Source organism: Hemicordylus capensis, chromosome 1 (assembly GCF_027244095.1).
Source record: "Hemicordylus capensis ecotype Gifberg chromosome 1, rHemCap1.1.pri, whole genome shotgun sequence".
Classification (NCBI taxonomy): domain Eukaryota; kingdom Metazoa; phylum Chordata; class Lepidosauria; order Squamata; family Cordylidae; genus Hemicordylus; species Hemicordylus capensis.
Genome location: NC_069657.1, coordinates 58,495,645 through 58,515,030, shown reverse-complemented (window position 1 = coordinate 58,515,030; position 19,386 = coordinate 58,495,645). Strand labels below are relative to the sequence as shown.

General features: G+C 44.9%; 1 protein-coding gene and 1 pseudogene across 6 annotated transcripts in view; both read left to right on the top strand.

Annotated features, from left to right (window-relative positions):
- Window positions 1–19,386, top strand: part of G2E3 (G2/M-phase specific E3 ubiquitin protein ligase) — a 108,093-nt gene that overhangs the window by 22,270 nt on the left and 66,437 nt on the right. For 2 of the 6 annotated variants that reach the window (XM_053282816.1, XM_053282815.1), the window contains exon 1: window positions 12,566–12,730. The exons of 1 other annotated variant lie outside the window; for it this stretch is intronic. The gene's annotated coding sequence lies outside the window, so the exon portion shown is untranslated. Of the gene's footprint in view, window positions 1–12,565; window positions 12,731–13,551; window positions 13,653–15,141; window positions 15,279–19,386 lie in introns of those variants that run through there. 3 more of the 6 variants (XM_053282809.1, XM_053282811.1, XM_053282810.1) reach the window with 3 other exon arrangements.
- LOC128351622 (uncharacterized) lies at window positions 11,409–17,787 on the top strand (annotated as a pseudogene).

The window sequence follows — 19,386 nt, the reverse complement described above, 5'->3', positions numbered from 1 at the left end:
AAGGGCAAGAAGTGTGTGAAGGGAATGTGAACGAGCTGTACCTTTTCTGCTGCCCCCCATTCACCCCAAGCAACTGCCATTGTTCTGTACTCTCCTTGATATTCTCCTTAATACTCACCTGTTTTCTCAAGCTTTTAATTAATTCTAATTGGTTTTATATTATAAAATTGTTTATTGTTGTATTGTAAATATTGTTTTAAATATTTGTTGTATTGTAACTTATGTACACCACCCAAAGATGCACATGTCAGGTGGTGTAGAAATATGAGAGAGAGAGAGAGAGAGAGAGAGAGAGAGAGAGAGAGAGAGAGAGAGAGTGTTCTGTGTGACCAGGCTGGTTCAGATGAATACTGGCCAGCACATGCAATGAGGACAGCCAAGAGAACATTTGTCCTGATGTCACTGCAGGTCATCCCAACACATTGTTGTGGTGTCCTTTCATCTGTGAAAGATGAAACTGGTGTTCATCTGTATTTCCCCTCTACACATACTCTAAAACCCTGTTTATGCAGGGTTCTGAAGCGTGTGTAGAGGGGCAATTCAAACGTGCACCACTCTCATGCAGTTAAAGGATTCCTCAACAACACATTGGGATGTTCTGCAGTGATGTCAGGATGGACATGCTCTTAGCATGACCCCTTTCTCATGGTATGTTCTGGTCAGTGTTCATCTGAACCAGCCAATTATCTTCTAAGATTGTGCGACACAATTTTCTAAGAATGTGTTTCACCATTTAGTCAATCTCTTGCTTAAAACATGGGTACTAAATCTGATATCCTTTCAACAGAATTCATTGTATAGAAGCAGCAGAAAAGTAGCATAAAAACTAGCAAGCCAGAGTCTAATGTTTCTTTACTCTTTGGCTTGGGTGTAATTTATAAGCAAGGTTTAGAAATATATATTTAAACAAAGAATCCTAACATGGTGGGAGGGAAGATGAGCTTGAAGGAACTCATAAATATTATCTAGGAGAACCCGATCATGAGACAAGCCAATTACTTTGGGTGACAAACAGGATTACACAAAGGAATGTAAGGTGTCCTATTTAGTAGGACAAACTGTGCTTGTTGCCTTGCAAAATGTCAAGCTGGCCAGACCTTAGCAATTGTAGCTAATATAGGCCAGGTTCATTAAAAGCAGTTTGGCAGTCACATGTTTAGATTCCTTTTCATGGCCTTTTGGCTGGAAGCAGAGTCCTAATATTTGCTAGCATATAACTTATTTATCTTTTTTTTTTTGCACTTTATTTTTATTAGTTTTATACATATCAATGTGACTTCCCGTTCATCTTTCAACACAGTTATACTACAACATCCATATTTGCTCTCATGTAAATATTTTCTTCGTATTTATATATCTAGTTATTATGTCCTAATCCTTGTTTTCATCACCATAGTAATCTATTCGTTTCATTACTATAACAAATTGCCCAACTGTTATTTTTACATTTCAACCCCCGTTAATAAATCCAAATTCACATTGTTTTTCATATACCGCAAAAAGGGTTTCCAATCTTCTACAAAGTTTTCTATATGACTATATCTTACTAATACAGTAAGTTTTGCCATTTCTGCATATTCATATGCCTTCACCAGCCATTCTTCTTTTGCTGGAATTTCTGCAGATCTCCATTTCTGAGCAAGAACCATTCTAGCTGCCGTCATAAGATATAGGAATAAATTTCTATTTTCTTTCAAGATTTCTTCATTAATTATGCCCAACAGAAAGGATTCAGGTATCTTATGAAATACACATTTAAAAATCTTTCTGAGTTCATCATAAATCATATCCCAAAACCTCTTTACCTCTCTGCAGGACCACCACATGTGATAGAAGGATCCCTCGCTATCTTTACATTTCCAGCACTTGTTAGATACATTTTTATACATTAAAGCTAGTTTTTTAGGTGTTAAATACCACCTGTACATCATTTTTATTAAATTTTCTTTTAAATTATAACACACTGTAAATTTAAGATCTTTCTTCCATAGCTTCTCCCAGGCCTCTAAGTTAATATTATGACCTACATCTTGTGCCCATTTTACCATTGTTGATTTTACCACTTCATCTCTTGTTTCTTCACATAATAACAAATTGTACATTTTGGTAATTAGTTTTACATCACTTTCACATAACTCTATTTCAAATTTTGATCTCTGCTCTGGCATATAACTTATTTATCAATGCTACCGTCAACAAAAAGAAGCAACCTGATGTGACTCATGTTGTGACTCACCTGTTGGACAGATTAATAGCACATCTGGATAATTATCTTGATTTTTTTAATCAGAGATCTGCACATCTAAAATTAGGCTGTTCACCCCTGAATAATCTTTCAGTTCTGTGACTGTTGCCTAGATGACTAGGTTCAAAGCATTTGGGTGCAAGAACATACTTTTGATTGGCTGCAATAGCACCAAATGTCTGCTATGTTCAGTTGATTCGCATTTAATTGGGCTCCTGATAAATCTGAACACACATTCAATGTATCAGAAAAGGTGCATCATTAGACGTGTGAACCAAGGAAAAAGGAAATGAAGAACTGAGCCTTCAGCATATTTCAAAGATGAAGGAATGTGGTAGGATGCTGCTGCATTCATATAAACACATTGTATTTGTGACCCACATTAGAACAAAGTATTGCAAACGTGCAGGCAACATCTGAGCTCTCCCTGGTGAAACCGCATGGTCACACAGCAGGGAAATATCATTCCCAGGCACTGCTGCTCACGTAGCTACTTATTATCTGAGCAACCCTGTAACAAGAGACCTGAAATTGCTGTTTTGTGAAATAATTCCTGCTGCTAAGAAGGTGGCGTGTTTGAATTTAAAAGGCACCCAGCACAGCCAGAGGTTATTTCTGGATCAAAACACTCACACAAGGATGTAAGAATATAATGGCAGAGAATTAAACAAAAAAAGTTATGTTCTGTGGTAAACATCCAAACTGATATGGCTAAGAAGAGGCATGTTTGAAGTTAGAAACTGTGGAAGTTTACAATCACGAATGCAGAGGATGAGCTGGAGTAACATCTATTTCCTATGTGAAATATCACTGTTGAGAATTAATTATCTTCATTTTGTTATCAAGAGTAGCATTTTAACTGCATTTACCAGTGCTGCTTTAATGAGAGGCCATCTGAATTGCCTGACAGTAACTATTGAATTGTATGAAGAGTACACTTGATAATAAAGCTGCCTAAAGGCCATTAACACTATAGCAAACAGCTAGGCCAATATCAAGTTTTCAAAATGCCTAGTTATTAAGAATATTTCAAGTTAAGCCTGGTACAAATGTAACACTAGATGCAGACTCACATGCTCCCTCACCCACACAACCTCTCTCCTCTTATCCCTGTTTAAGTGAAGTATTATATGTGCCCTGGTGCTAGCCGTGGTTATCTTGTAAATTATTTTGAAACCAGTTTGCAAACCCTGGTTAGAACTATTTAGCCAGGATCAGGGGTGGAGCCACCATTGGGCGAATGGATTCAAAGAACCCGGGCTGCACCCAATCAGGGGCCATGCCTCGCTGCCCCGACACCCCCCCCCGCCGCGTCTGACGTCAGATGCGGGGGTGTTGGTTTAGCTCCCAAGTGGGAGCCGCACAGCCCCTGTTCGAGAGTTAAGTGGCTGCTGTGTTCGTGGTGCGACCAGGGGTGGCTCTTGCCATCCTTTAAGGCAGGGAAGAGCCACTTCTGGCTGAGCTGTGAATGTGCAGTGTGCCCCTGTGTCTGATGTCAGATGTGGGGGGCGGGGTGAGCAGGGCTGCTGCCACGGCCACACACAAGCCACTGGTGGTCAGGCTCCGTGCCTGGCCAGCTTAGTACTAATACAGGCATAACTCCACACCATAGTTAATGCTAACCAGGCAAAGGAGGGAGGGGGTTCTCAAATCCACCACTAGCATTCATGTGATATTATTTAAGGAATGTATTCTCCACTTTTTAAACCAATGGTGTTACAAGTGTTACATCAACTAATCTAAACCCCTCAGAAGTCCACCTGATAATCAGTTAACTTTGCAAAACGATCTCACAATCTCTCTATTATGCCCTTGGATAGACACACACTATTCTATTCCTAATACTTGTTTAAAATGAGAACTTGAGTGAGAAAAGTTGTTAAGGGACCATACTTTTATCAGCTCCTATCCTGCTATCTTACAAGTACCATGATAACATAAGAACGTAAGAAAAGCCTTGCTGGATCAGGCCTTTCTAGGCCTATCTAGACCATCTTCCTGTTTCACACAGTGGCCCACCAGATGCTTCTGGGAGTCCCACAGGCAAGAGCTGAGGGCATGCCTTCTCCTACTGCTACTCCCCTGCAACTGGTATTTAGAGGTATCTTGCCTCAGAAGCCAGAGGTGAACTGTAGCCCTCAGATTAGTCATTGATAGACCTCCATGAATTCATCTAAACTCCTCTTAAAGCCATCCAGGCTGTTGGCTGTCACCACACCATGCGGCAGATAATTCCTTCAGTTGATTATAAGTTGTATGAAAAAGTACTTCCTGTTGTCGGCCCTAAATTTCTTGGCAATCAATCTCATGGGATGATCCCTGGTTCTAGTGTTATATGAAAGGGAGAAAAATTTCTGTCTATCCAGTTTCTCCACACCACACATGGATTTATAGACCTCTATCATGCCTCCCCTCTGTGCTCTTTTTTCTAAACTAAAAACCCCCAAGTGTTGTAGCCTTGCCTTGTAAGAAAAGTGCTCTAGGCTCCTGATCATCTTGGTTGCCATGTTCTGGACATTTTCCAGTTCTACAATATCCTTCTTAAGATATTGTGACCAGAACTGCACTCAGTACTCCAAATGCGGCCGCACAATAGTTTTGTATAATGGCATTATAATATTAGCTGTTTTATTTTCAACCCCCTTCCTAATTATTGCAAGCATGGAATTGGCCTTTTTCACAGCTGCCACACATTGAGTCGACACTTTGAACGAGCTGTCCACCATGACCCCAAGATCCCTCTCCTGGTCAGTCACTGACAGCTCAGACTCCATAAGCATATTTGTGAAATTGGGTTTTTTTGCCCCAATATGCATCACTTTACACCAGCTAACATTGAACTGCATTTGCCATCTTGTTGCCCACTCCCCCAGTTTGGAGAGATCCTTTTGGAGATCCTCACAATCTCTTTTGGATTTCACTATCCTAAATAGTTTGATGTCATCTGCAGATTTGACCACTGCGCTGCTTACCCCAACTTCTAAATCATTTATGAACAAGCACTACCAGTACCAATCCCTGGGGGATCCCACTTCTTATTTCCCTCCATTTAGAGAACTGTCTATTTATTTCTTCCGTTTTCCTAACTTTCCACCAGTTACCAGTCCACACATGAACCTGTCCCCTTATCCCATGACTGCTAAGTTTTCAAAGGAGTCTTTGATGAGGAACTTTGTCGAAAGCTTTTGAAGGTACAGATATACTATGTCAACTGGATCACTTTTATTCTTTATGTCAATTGGATCATCTTTATCCACACACCTGTTGATACTCTCAAAGAACTCCAAAAGTTTAGTGAGGCAACATAGACATTTGCAGAAGCCATTCTGGTTCTTCTTCAGCAGGGCCTGCTCTTCTATATGCTTAGCAATTTTATCCTTGAGAATGCTTTCAATAAATTTGCCTCTAACAGAAGTTAAGCTAACTGGCCTGCAATTTCCACTGGATCCCTTTTTGATTGTTATTACATGCAAGATCCATTAGCAGATCTCTTGAAGTGTTTTAAAAAGAAGCTGTGGGGTGGCAAACTGGACCAGTGCAGCAGCATCTAGCAAGGGGGTTTAATCCTCCCCTGAATACCCTGAAAACCACCCATCAAGGCCTTGCTGGGAGAGCCAGGTATCCATCTTGTACCTGGGAGAGCCAGGTATCCATCTTGTACCTGGGCCAGCTTGGACAAAACATCACACCAGCCATCACAAACATGTGGGAGAAAGGTATGGGCATGCTGACTCCAATCACACAGGGGGCAATTCACCTGTTTACAGTGGCCAGTTCAACATATTGTTTGAACCAGTTCAGGTACAATGTAGACTTCCCCATACACTTTTGACTGCTGGTTCAATGCATTGTTCAAACCAACCCCCTAGAAGTGTGTGTGTGTGTGTGTGTGTGTGTGTGTGTGTGTGTGTGTGTGTGTGTACAGGTGGCATGATTTAGATCAAGAAAATTAAAGAGTTAACATCAACAACAACACCACACAAACAGTGCCTCTGCCTTGATCTATTCCCCCCCCACACACATCTGCTTTTAAGTTTATTTAAAAAAAATAACACCAAAGCAATTTCAGATATTTTCACAGATCTGCATAACATGTAGGTGGGCCCTTGCTTGACCTGCAATCCTATACATGCTTACAGTGAAGTAAGTCCCATTGTATTCAATATGACTTATTTCTGAACAAAACACATAGGATTGCATGATTATTCTGTTTCTTTGCAGTTCTTTGATACACTTTATCCACTCTTTACTTTTTTCCTTCTTTAATCGCCTCACCAGGGGTGCCAACAGAAAAGGCACTAATTGCTCTATCAATTTAATAATACAAAAATATCTAACCATTAGAGAAGCAAAATCCGAAAAACAGTAATCTCCCTGGAGTAACCATAGATGTAAAACTGGATAAACCAGGTGGATACATCTCTGAAGAATTCTGTGTAATGAATTTTCATCTAATGTCTCATGTCAATTTCCCAGATTACCTTTTGTTTTAAATAAAACTAGAGGTTCTCCCACAAGACATGTTTTTAAAATGTCACATGGGGAAAGGCAATGCATATTACTACCTCTGAGAAATGCTAGAGGGAAAATGTGTTAGAAAGCCCCCTTATAAAGTCCAGCAGGGCTGCCAAAAGTGTTTATAAGATCAGCACTTGATGAATGTTGACTGCTTTTCAGATACATTTTAATACCTGCCTATTTAATGAATACTAAAGCTATAACATTCATATTGTCAAAATGAGTTTATTATAATTGTACATACAGCTGAATAAAAATGAAATCTAAAAACAAATGGCTGGCAAAAATACAATTTATAGAACATTTATAGAATTAAAATACTCTTAACTAATAAAAAAGGTAAAGTATGCTGATTTTGGTCAAGTTGATTTCGACTCCTGGTGCCCACAGAGCCCTGTGGGTTTTTTGGTAGAATACAGGAGGGGTTTACCATTGCCTCCTCCTGCGTAGTATGAGATGAAGCCTTTCAGCATCTTCCTATATAGTTGCTGCCTGATATAGTACCAGCAGGGATTCAAACCAGCAACCTTCTGCTTTTTAGTCAAGCATTTCCCTGCTGCGCCATTAGGTGGCCTTAATGGATAAATAGCAGCCTAGAAATAGTTACTAGGGAGCCCCATTCAGCTGTATGAGACTTACTTCTGAGTAAATATGTACAATATAAGATGGGATATTTGCCTTATGTTTGCACTATGTCAAAAGTGAGGGTGGGCTATACATCGGTCCAATATTTTAAAAATATTGAATATTTTTTCACCTTTGGGGGCAAGGTGATAGAGCATGTGGTGATGTCTCAGCTGCTGAGGGTCTTGGATGATACGGATTATCTAGATCCCTTTCAATCTGGTTTCTGTCCTGGATTTGGGACTGAAACTGCCTCGGTCACTCTAGTGGATGACCTATGCCGGGAGCTTGATGGGGGAGTGCTTCATTCTTGGTTCTGTTGGACCTCTCAGCAGCATTTGATACCACTGACCATGGTATCCTTCTGGACCGCCTCTCAAGTATGGGGACTAGAGGCACTGCTTTTAAGTGGCTTTGGTCGTTTCTTGGGGGGAGGTTCCAGAGGTAGTGCTAGGGGACTACTGTTCGACTTCTTGGCCATTGGGGGCTTGCAGGGTTCGTTCTTGCCCCCCATGCTGTTCAACATCTACATGAAATTGCTGGGAGAGGTAATCCAGGAACTGAATTTCATTGTTAGCAATATGCAGCTGACACTCAGCTCTATCTCTTATCACCTGTCCTAGGGAGGCAGTGCATGTCCTGGATCTGGGCTAAAGAACATAACAACAGCCCTGCTGGATCAGGCCAAGGCCCATCTAGTCCAGCATCCTCTTTCATACAATGGCCCACCAGATACCATTGGAAGCCTACAGGCAGGAGTTGAGGGCATGCCCTCGCTCCTGCTGTTACTGTCCTGCAACTGGTATTCAGAGGCATCCTGCCACTGAGGCTGGAGGTGGCTTATAGCCCTCAGACTAGTAGCTGCTGACAAATCTCTCCTCCATGAAGTTATCCAAACCTCTCTTAAAGCCACCCAGGTAGTTGGCTGTCACCACATCTTGTGGCAGACAATTCTTTAAGTTGATTATGCGTTGTCTGAAAAAGTACTTCCATTTGTTGGTCTTAAATTTTCTGGCAATCAATTTCATGAGATGATCCCTGGTTCTAGTGTCATGCGAGAGAGAAATTTCTACCTTGGAGGCTGTGATGGGCTAGTAAACTGAAATTGAATCCAGACAAGACGGAGGTACATAGGAACAAAGGAAACTGCCATATACTGAGTCAGACCATTGGTCTATCTAGCTCAGTATTGTCTTCACAGACTGGCAGCGGCTTCTCCAAGGTTGCAGGCAGGAATCTCTCTCAGCCCTATCTTGGAGATGCCAGGGAGGGAACTTGAAACATTCTGCTCTTCCCAGAGCGGCTTCATCCCCTGAGGGGAATATCTTGCAGTGCTCACACATCAAGTCTCCCATTCAGATGCAACCAGGACAGACCCTGCTTAGCTATGGGGACAAGTCGTGCTTGCTACCAGTAAGAGAGTCAATGGGGATGAAGGGATCCGACTGGTTCCCGATGGGGTTGCACTACCCTTGAAAGAGCAAATGCACAGCTTGGAAGTAGGGATGTGCAAAACGTTTCGGGTGATTCGGAGCTGAACCAAATCACCCATGATGAGACCCGATAATTTTCGGACCCAAAACGAATCACCCCTGTTTCGGGTCTGAATTTTTCGGGTGTTTCGGGTCTCCTTTTTGTGCCCGAGAAAAGTGCCAGCCTTGTCTTCTTCTTCCCCCTCCGTTTTCAGTTTGACGTCTCTTTGAATTTCCCGCCTTTTTGCCTCCATTGATTTCAATGCAGAAATTGCTTTCCTTTTACTTTAATTGAAAAGGTCCTGGGGCCAAAAGAGTGGGGTGGGGTGGTAGTGCCTAATGGGTGGAGGTTACCACCCTAATTGCAGAGGGATTGGGCAAAGAGCTGATTTTTGGAGAATTTCTGAAGTTTTAGTGTCTTTGAGGCAGATAGGGGGCATAACGTGGGATCTGGGCCAAAATAGTGGGGTGGGGTTGTAGTGCCTAATGGGTGGAGGCTACCACCCCAATTGCAGAGTGATTGGGCAGAGGGCTGATTTTTGGTGAATTTCTGAAGTTTACGCATCTTTAAGGTTTCCCCCCATTAAGTATAATGGAGGGTGTATCGCTTCACGTCGGGGGGAAAGGGGTGGCCTAGAATGGTGTGGGGTTGGTGGTAGTGCCGGGTAGGGGCAAGGAAGCTACCTGAATTTTTTCAAAGGATTTGGGCAGAGGGCTGATTTTTGGTGAATTGTTGAAGTTTATGCGTCTTTAAGGTTTTTCCTCATAAGTTATAATAGAATGGAGCTTTCAGCAGCCCCATACGTGCACTTGGGGGGTGCTGGGGTGGCCCAGAGCGAGTGGTGGTGTAGTGCACATAGGGTGCCAACCACCCCCATGGGTTTCTAACCCATGGCGTACAGGGTTCTGTTGTTTCTGAGGTATTCTGAGTGTGGATTCTATGATAGCAAATGAGATTTTCAATGACACACCATGAATCCACTCTAATTTGCTATCATAGAATCTAAACCTTAAAGACACCTTTCTCAAGAAGGCAGATCTGGCCACAGTTACCCACACCCTAGTCACGTTGCAGCTGGATTACTGTAACATGCTCTTCGTGGGGAATATTGAGAAACTGCAGCTAGTGTAAAATGCGGCAGCTAGGATTGTATCTAGAGCTGCCTGTTGGGATCATATTATTACATCCATTCTGAAAGAGCCACACTGGCTACCAATTTGTTTCCAGGACCAATCCAAGGTGCTGGTTTTGACCTTTAAAGCCCTTAAAGGTTTGGGCCCTAGATAGCTAAAGGACCACCTACATCCAAGGGTTTCTGCCTGCTTGATGAGATCATCAGAGGGGGCTCTGCTCCACATGTCGATGGTTGTCAAGCATGCAGGACAGGGCCTTCTCAGTCATTGCCCCCAGGCTTTGGAATTCTCTCCTGGCTGACATCTACTCCCCCTTGACCGTTTTTAGGGGGAAAGTAAAGACATGGTTCTTCACACAAGTTTTTGAATGAAAGTATGACGGCACACTTTACTTACTAGAGAATGAGCTGCTACACCTTTTCCCTCATCAGCAGTTTTGCCTACAACAACTGCCTTTCCCAATCATATAAAAGGTCTCAGTCCTCCCCCAATCTTACAAGGAACTCTAGTTCCCTCAGCCGCCCACCACCGAAAGCACTGAAACCCAATCCTATACTTGAAAATCTCATTGAGTTAAATGAGTTTTAAATCCAGTGGGATTTAACTTAACGAGTAAGCATGCTGCATAGCCTTGCTCAGCATGCAAACCAAGGCTGCAGTCCAATACCTCCCAGACACAGAAAACCCCACTGAACTTGCATGCACTTCCCAGTAAACATGGACAGAATTTCCATTAAACACTGGCAGAAAAACATGGACAGAATTAAACATGGGCAGCCTACAGTGAAAGGCTGCGACCCTATGAACTTTTATTTTGTAGCGCACCCCACTGAATGCAATGAGACACTTCCGATCTTACAAGCACAGGATTGGGTTAAGAACCACCTTCGGGTTTTTGCGTGGAGCAATGCAAGAATGAAGCGGGTATGTAACCCGCCTGTGGCTGCCCCATCCCAACCTATTCCAAGGGGAGATGCAAACAGAGTAATCATAAATATACTCTTGTGTGTGGGCATGCTCAAATGCAGCCACGCATATTCCACTCTGCAGCAGGCAGATTCAAGCGGGCCAAAGTGCTTCGACCTGCCGCATCCCGTCTCCTGAAGGGGGAGATCCGGAGAACAATAAGCAGCCGGATAGCAACCGCCGAACATTCGCTTGACGGCGCCCCTCCAGCACCAAGCAGCCTCCTAGCAACCGTAGCCGGCCGGCCACTCAATGGATCACGCTATTTAGCGTCATGAGGAGGGAGACTCGTCCTCGGCATTCTGAAGGCGGGGCGGAGAGGGCGGACCTTCACTCTTGGCGGCTTTTGTGACGCGAGCGGATGTTGGAGTTTGAATGCTCTGGCGGTTATTTTGGACGCAATTTGTGGAGGGTTGGGGGCGGGCCGAGAGGAGCGGAGCCCGGTCTACATGTCGCCGCGGGTGCGAGGCTTGGGTGCTTCACTGATCCACGGAGGTGAGCGAGCGATCGACTGGAGGAATCGACCAACGGCAGCCATTGCGGCTCGATCGCGGAGGCAAGTGAGGGGGAGAGCAGGGCGATCGTGCGCGGAGGGTCCTTCTTTCCTCTGCGCGGAGCGTCTCCGACTCGTGGAGCTGTTCCGAGAGGGTTTCCGCTGGGAATGTCGCGGAGGCTCCACAAACCGCCTCCTTGCTTTAGTTAAGCTGAGGCTGTGAGGCTGTGCACGCTTACCTGGGTGTAAGTCCCATTAAACCCGGCGGGGCTTGCTTCCGAGTTGGTCCACAAGGACTGGGAAATGCAAGTCTCTGAGGCGGAGGAAGGAGCCAAGCGGCCCTCCCTTCAAGGAGGCTGATTGCAGAGGGGTGGCAGCAGCCCTGTTCGCCTGCTACACAAACGTAGCTGTTATGTCCAAGCGAGTAAATATCGCGAGACCATTTTATTAGGATAATTACGGTACTAACGGTTTCGGTGCCATAATTGGTTTCAGCTGTATTAAATGTTATTTTATTGTATAATTTTAACTACGGGCTAATTGTTAGAGAGCCCACCCTTTGTAATGGTCGGCAGCTGGTTCCAGAGAGTATATATTTGGAGCTGGCTGAGAGCTAGCAGTGTCGTGTGGAGTCTTGAACAAGAAAGCTGAAAATAAAGTCACTGAAGATTTACCCAGCGTTGTTGGTCTTCTCATTGGGGCTGTTGAACACCACATATTGGCGACAAGGGTCTGAGGATGAGTTCCTACTCACCCAACATTGGGCCGTTTTGTGTCTCGGAACCAGATAAGTGGAAACTTTATGAACTTCAATTTACCAACTTCTTGGTTGCTGAAAGGATAGACGGTGAGGAACGACAAAAGGCGTGTTTTCTCGCCCGTTGCGGTTTGCCTACCTTGGAGTTGGCGGTGAATCTCCTGTTGCCCTGGGACATCGCGACTGTGTCCCTGAAAGACATTTTGGTCACGTTGAGGGGCCATTTCAAACCTATGGTGTCAATCTTTCCGGCGTGGCTGGCATTCCACAGACGAGATTAACAACCGGGAGAGTCTGTTGCAGACTATGCGGTAGCACTTCGTTTAGCGGCTGCTCTGTGCCAATGGGCTGAACTGGAGGAAGCCCTCCGGGACCGGTTACTGCTGGGACTATCAGATGAGGCGGCACAGAGGCGGTTTTTGAAGCAGGAGAGTTTGCCCTTCGCAGAAGTTCTGAAGGAGGCCCTTGCATCTGAAGCTGCGGATTCGGGAGTCAAGGTTTTCAAGCAGAGAACTGCCGAAGTGAGTGTTGGGGGCTCCGCTGTACAAAGACAGGGAAGCCCTGAGTCAGCCACTGATTCCAGCGAGGCCGAAGACGACGTGGGGAAGGTGCGCCAAAAGACTGGCAGGGGCACTAAGGGTTCCACCACCCCATGTGCAGGGTGTGGCAACCGCCATGTGCGTGCAAAGTGCCCGTTTAAGAACGCTGAGTGCCACGGTTGTGGGAAATGGGGTCATATAGCAAAAGTTTGCAGGCAGAGAGCGGAAGGGCGCCGGGGTGATGGTCATCACCAGTGGAGGGACCAGTCTGTGTCCAAGGTTACCCCGGCCCGCCAAAGGGAATCTAGGGTGCAGGCGGCTACAGAGAGGTTTGTTGTGGGTGTATCAATACAAGGGACACCTACCTCGATGGAGATTGACTCGGGAACGTCTTACTCAATTATCTCACAGAGGGACTTCCAGAAGATTTTGCCTGCTGCCCGTCCCCGTCTATGTGCGCTTAAAGTGTCTTTACATGACGTGCAGGGGCGCCATATTCCGGTATTGGGAATTAATGGGGTGCTGCCATATTTTGATGATGTTCTCATTTCAGCAGAAAATAAGAGGGAACTGGCTGGAAAGTTGGGGGAAGTGTTGCAAAGGTTTCAGGATGCGGGGTTGCGAGTAAAAAAAGAGAAATGTGTTTTGCATACTGAGGAGGTGGAGTTTTTTGGGTTTCAGGGTCACTTCTGAGGGGATTAGAACTTCTGAGTCCAAAGTTCGAGCTATTTGGGGGGCCCCCTGCCCCACCTCAAAAACGGAACTGTAGGTGTTTTGGGGGTTGCTTAATTTCTATCACACATTTTTACCGCAGAAAGCAGCATGGGCTGAACCGCTGCATCACTTACTCAAGAAACAAACGGTGTGGCATTGGGGACCCCGTCAGGAGGAGGCGTTTAAAAGGGTAAAAAGTTTACTAACGTCAGAAGCTATCCTGACTCATTTCGACCCTAGGAAACCCATACTGTTAGTATGCGATGCATCCCCAGTAGGTGTCGGGGCTGTGTTGTGCCATGATTTGGGAAACGGGTTAGAGGCGCCAATTGCTTTTTACTCCAGGTCATTGACCAAGACTGAAAGGAACTATGCACAGATAGACCGGGAAGCGTTGGCGATTATTGCAGGGACAAAGAAGTTCCATGGCTTCATCTATGGGCAGAAATTTACCATAGTGTCAGATCATAAACCCCTCCTGGGCATTTTTGTGCCAGGGAAACAGACCCCCCAAATTCTGTCACCCCGAATGTTACGCTGGGCGATGTTTTTGCAGGCGTATGATTTTAGTTTGATCCATCGTCCTGGGGCAGCTATCAGTCATGCGGATGCATTATCTAGATCCCCCATCCTTCGTGAGGAACTGGAAGAGGCCGGGCATAAAGTTCTGTTGATAGAGGCACTACCCAGCCCTCCTGTTACGGCGGGGGAGATCGCCAGAGAAACAGGCAGGGACCCGATGTTGACCAGGGTGTGGGGTTGGGTGCAGAAGGGATGGCCGGTCAAGCCCCCATCAGATGAGTTTAGGGTTTTCCATCAAAAAAGGGATGAGCTCTCTTTAGAGCGTGGTTGTTTACTATGGGGTCAGCGAGTTGTGATACCGGAGGTTCTAAGGAAGAGAGTCTTGCAGGTTTTACATATTAGCCATCCGGGAATTGTGAAATCTAAGGCACTGGCACGGAGCTATTTTTGGTGGCCCAGGCTGGATTTAGATGTTGAAAAATGGGTAGGGAGTTGTGTGGATTGTCAGGCATCGAGGCCAGAGGAGCCGCAACTGCCACATAGGGAGTGGGATACTGCAAGAGGACCATGGTCCAGGATCCATGTGGATTTTGCAGGCCCATTCAAAAGAACAATGTTTTTGCTGGCTGTTGATGCATATTCTAAATGGCTAGAAGTCTTTCCAGTCTCTGGCACAACTTCTACTATCACCATAAGAAAGTTAAGGCAACTATTTAGTACTTTTGGGTTGCTAGATGTGTTGGTCACGGACAATGCTTCTACATTTACGTCTGCTCAGTTCCAGGCAGGGGCGTAACTACAATTAGGCAGGGGGAGGCCATTGTCTTGGGGCCCCGCCATGGGGGGGCCCCTCAGAGGCTCTCCCCCACCCAATCTTCCCTTTGAAGTTAGTTTGAAAAAAATTCTCCTCCTTATTCTGGCGCTATTCCGGCATTATTTCCTTGTTGTTTTCTCCGTGAATCAAACGCTGTGAGGGGCCCCTCAGAGGCTTCCCCCCACCCAGCGCCTACCCGATCTTTCTTTTGAAGGCATTTTCTCACCTCGCTCTATTTCCATTGTTTGTCATTTGTCGCAAGTCCACCCTTGGTGGGGCCCCTCTGAGGCTCTCTCCCACCCAGCACCTACCCCATCCATTGGCTGGCTGTGTCACGTGGAGAGAGTCACATGATTAACAGCCGGCTGCCTGGAGAACACACTGGCTGAGAAACAGTGAAGTTCACTGAGTGAACAAACAAAGCAACAACAGCAACTGTCCTAATCCTGATGGAGAAGGAGCAGCAGGAGCAGTCCTCAGGTTAGGAGAACAGTGCGATGCAGTTGGGGTTTCCCCCCCCCCCCCCCGAGTCCCAGCCTGTTTTCTGCCCACCCGCCCGCATGGTCCTCTGGTCTCCTTCCCCCTCCCCCGCCCACATGGTCCCTAGCCCAGTCCCCTGTTGTTTGCCTCTTTTAAGCTAACGTGCAATGCAGTTGGGGTTTTTTCCCCTCCCAGCCTGTTTTCTGCCCACCCGCCTGCATTTACCATTGCTAATTTTTTTGGACTGTTACTTTTTTGGACCATAAAATGCAGTAGTGTGTTTTGCTGACACAGCAGTGAAAAACACTGGTCTGTATGCCTTTTTATTTGTTTAATTTGAATGGGAATGGAATTTGATTGTCTTTGCTTCTTACCACCATTTACTTCACTTTGCGCAGAAAAAAATGTCAGGTAAATTGAATGTACCTGCTAGTCCAATAATAAAAAAGCATAAGCAGTATCAAACCCCCTTTGAGCAATTTAATGAATATATCAAATACCTTATTCTTCCCAGCTAAAAGAAATCCTATTCATTCATTCATTCATTCATGTATTCATTTACCCACCCCTCCCTCTCTCAGCCAACTAACACATTTCAGTGCTAATATTTACAGCCACTGATTGCTGTGTGGTTTATGGAAAGCATACAGCTGGAATATCTTTGGTTTGGCTTTGGTTTGGTAGTGGTCTGCAAAGGAGAGAGTATAGGAAATGGACTGGTATGTAATATTCTGGATCAATGGAGGCAGGACTCTTTTCCAAGAGTATTATGATCATTGAGAGGTCTTCAATGTTTACCTTCTGTTGATCTAATTCAGCATGATGTAAGATGGTTAAAAACTATTTTGGCTGCTTTTCTTGTTGCTCTTCTGAGATGCCTGCAAGATGGTACTTGTGTGTCAAAATGAAGCTTTCTTTGTTAAATATGTGTTATTTAAGTAAACTGGTCCCCCTGTATTGAGGTTTACAAAATGTGAAATAAAACTACACATCACAGTCAAGTGGGGGATAATCTCTCCCTTCCTGCCCTATTAGTAGCATTTACCTATCTCAAAAGCCCTATGGAATGAAAGTGTTTTGGTAACTTCTGAAGTGTAAGAAATAAGTCTTGCCCTAAGAAAGGAGTTCACAACAAGCCTGCTACTGCTGAAGACTTTGGTTCCTACTAGCCACCAGTCTGTCTTTAACATCCCAATATTGATTCTGCTGGAAGAATTTGCCTAGATGTTCTTCGATTGCCACCTAAAGGCAAATTATTCTCAAATGTGAGAATAAAAGTCCCCTGCTAACTGGGCAAAGAGGCACCTTTTACCGCGGTGATTCTCTTTATTTAGCAGGGGGAGAGTAACTGGCCCTATTCACCCCCAGCACAGTACTTCCAGTGACTGTTGCTGGTGTGTGTCTTAAGTTTCTTTTTAGAATGTGAGCCCTTTGGGGACAGAGAGCCATCTTATTTGTTTGTTATTTCTCTTTGTAAACCGCCCTGAGCCATTTTTAGAAGGGTGGTATAGAAATCAAATTATAATAATAATTATTATTATTTTAAAAAATTTCTCGGCGGGGGGGGCCCATTTAAGAATCTTGTCTCAGGGCCCACTCCAACCTAGTTAAACCCCTGGTTCCAGGATTTTTTGTACAGGAATGCAATCCGGCATGTAACTTCGGCCCCTTTTCATCCAGCGACGAATGGGCAGGTAGAAAGGCTAGTAAGAACTACAAAGGAAGCGCTTAGGCGCATGGGGCCAGGGGATTTAGAACTACATCTGTGCCAATTCCTCCTAACTTATAGGGTTATGCCCTTGGTGTCAGGTCAGTCACCGGCAGAGGTGCTCATGAGGAGAAAGCCAGTCACCCTATTGGATAAATTAGATCCAGGGCGTATGGAAGACAGAGGTACAAACATCGGGGTGGCATCGCCTAAGCGTTTTGTAGTGGGCCAGCCGGTCCACTGCAGGAACTATGCCTCTGGTCCCGCCTGGACTAAGGGTAATATAATGGACCAGACTGGCCCTGTTTCATATAGAGTACAAACAGAACTTGGGCAGGTCTGGAGGCGTCATGCCAAGCAATTGCGGCATCGGGTGACCAATGGAGATGGTGGACAAGAAAGTGGGCAGGTTAGTAAGCCAGAGGGTGACAAAGAACAGGTGGTTGACCTAGAGGAATCACACGAACTAGAGCAACTAACTGAGCAGCAATCCGAGGCTGTTGAATCAGCTAGTCAGGAGCCTGTGGCAGCCCCAGCAACAGAACTAAGCTCGGAGAGGGTTGTTAACACTCCCCGGCGGTCCAAAAGAGAGCGTGGGCCCCCGAGGTATTGGAAGGATTATGTTGCTATCTAAGGGGGAAGGGATGTTATGTCCAAGCGAGTAAATATCGCGAGACCATTTTATTAGGATAATTACGGTACTAACGGTTTCGGTGCCATAATTGGTTTCAGCTGTATTAAATGTTATTTTATTGTATAATTTTAACTACGGGCTAATTGTTAGAGAGCCCACCCTTTGTAATGGTCAGCAGCTGGTTCCAGAGAGTATATATTTGGAGCTGGCTGAGAGCTAGCAGTGTCGTGTGGAGTCTTGAACAAGAAAGCTGAAAATAAAGTCACTGAAGATTTACCCAGCATTGTTGGTCTTCTCATTGGGGCTGTTGAACACCACAGTAGCCGAGAGAGACACAGAGAGAGAGAGAGAGAGAGACTGGTGCCGCGCTGCGGTAAACTCCATGGCCACCGGTAAAAACAACAAAACAGCCCTGTAGCTCCTTAAAGGGTAACACGCTGATCTTAGTATATGCGCCCACTTCGTCATATGCAGGATGCATTGTGTCCTGTGGGGTTTTTTTATTTGTTTGTTTATTTTTTGATTTGATTTGATTTGTATACCGCCCTTCCAAAATGGCTCAGGGCAGTTTACAATTAAAACACCACTAAAACAGTAAAGAGCTAAAAAACAAATTAAAAAACAATATAAGAATTAACAATTAAACAATTACAGTGATTGGGAGTAAGCACTGATGGACCCAGTGTGACTTCTGAGTAAACACGCAAAGGATTGTGCAAGTTTTATGGCACAGTAGACTTTAAGAAGGGTTTAGATAAATTCAGGGAGGACAGGTCTATCAATGGCTACTAGTCTGAGGGCTATAGGCCACCTCCAGCCTAAGAAGCAAGATGATTCTCAATATCGGATGCAGGGGAGCAACAGCAGGAGAGAGGGCATGCCCTCAGCTCTTGCCGGGGGCTTCTCAAAGGCAGATCTGGTGGGCCACTGTGTGAAACAAGATTCTGGAGTAGATGGGCCTTGGGCATGATCCAGCAGGGCTGTAGTTATGTTGGGCTGTTAGCTTTTAGAAGTGCTAAAAGACTCTGTTAAAGGACTGTTTCTTCATAAGTCTGCTGTGCAGGCACATAATGTAGATACTGTTTGCCTCTTCTCATGTTAGTGTTTGAAACCTCTAGGATTAGGGGTTACCACTTTCATTTTTGTTTTGGTATGAGTGGTTTCCTCCTGCTTTTAACAGCAGCACTTTGTTTTTCTTAAACTTTCAGCAGAAGTTTGTCCAGTGAATTACAAGCTTTAAAAATTAATCTTTTAACATTGATGTTAATAGCATACTACTAAAATCACAAACTAACCATGAAGAGCTGGAATAAAACCACCCATCAAAAACCTGAGTGTCATTGCTTGGTGTCAAAAAGCCAGTAACGTCAGTAACAGCCAAGTGTCTCTGTGGGGAGTGGTTTACCCACCTTATCTCTAAAGGCAGTGGCACCTGTAGTGGATGCAGATCTTACAAACAAGTACAAAGCTTTCCCTCTCACTCTTTATGTTAGGCAAAGCTTCATCTGCAACATTTCTGTGTGTCATGTGTCTGTTAGGCAAAGGAGTGCTCCTACCAAAAAGAAAAAGGCAATCTTACTCAGAAGGAAGCACTTCAAAAAGCAGAAAAGCACTCTTTTTCTCCACATGCCATTCTCTCTCTCTCTCTCAGCCACCTAATGGCGCAGCAGGGAAATGCATGACTAACAAGTAGAAGGTTGCTGGTTTGAATCCCCACTGGTACTATATTGGGCAGCAGCAACATCATCTCATACTGCACAGGAGGA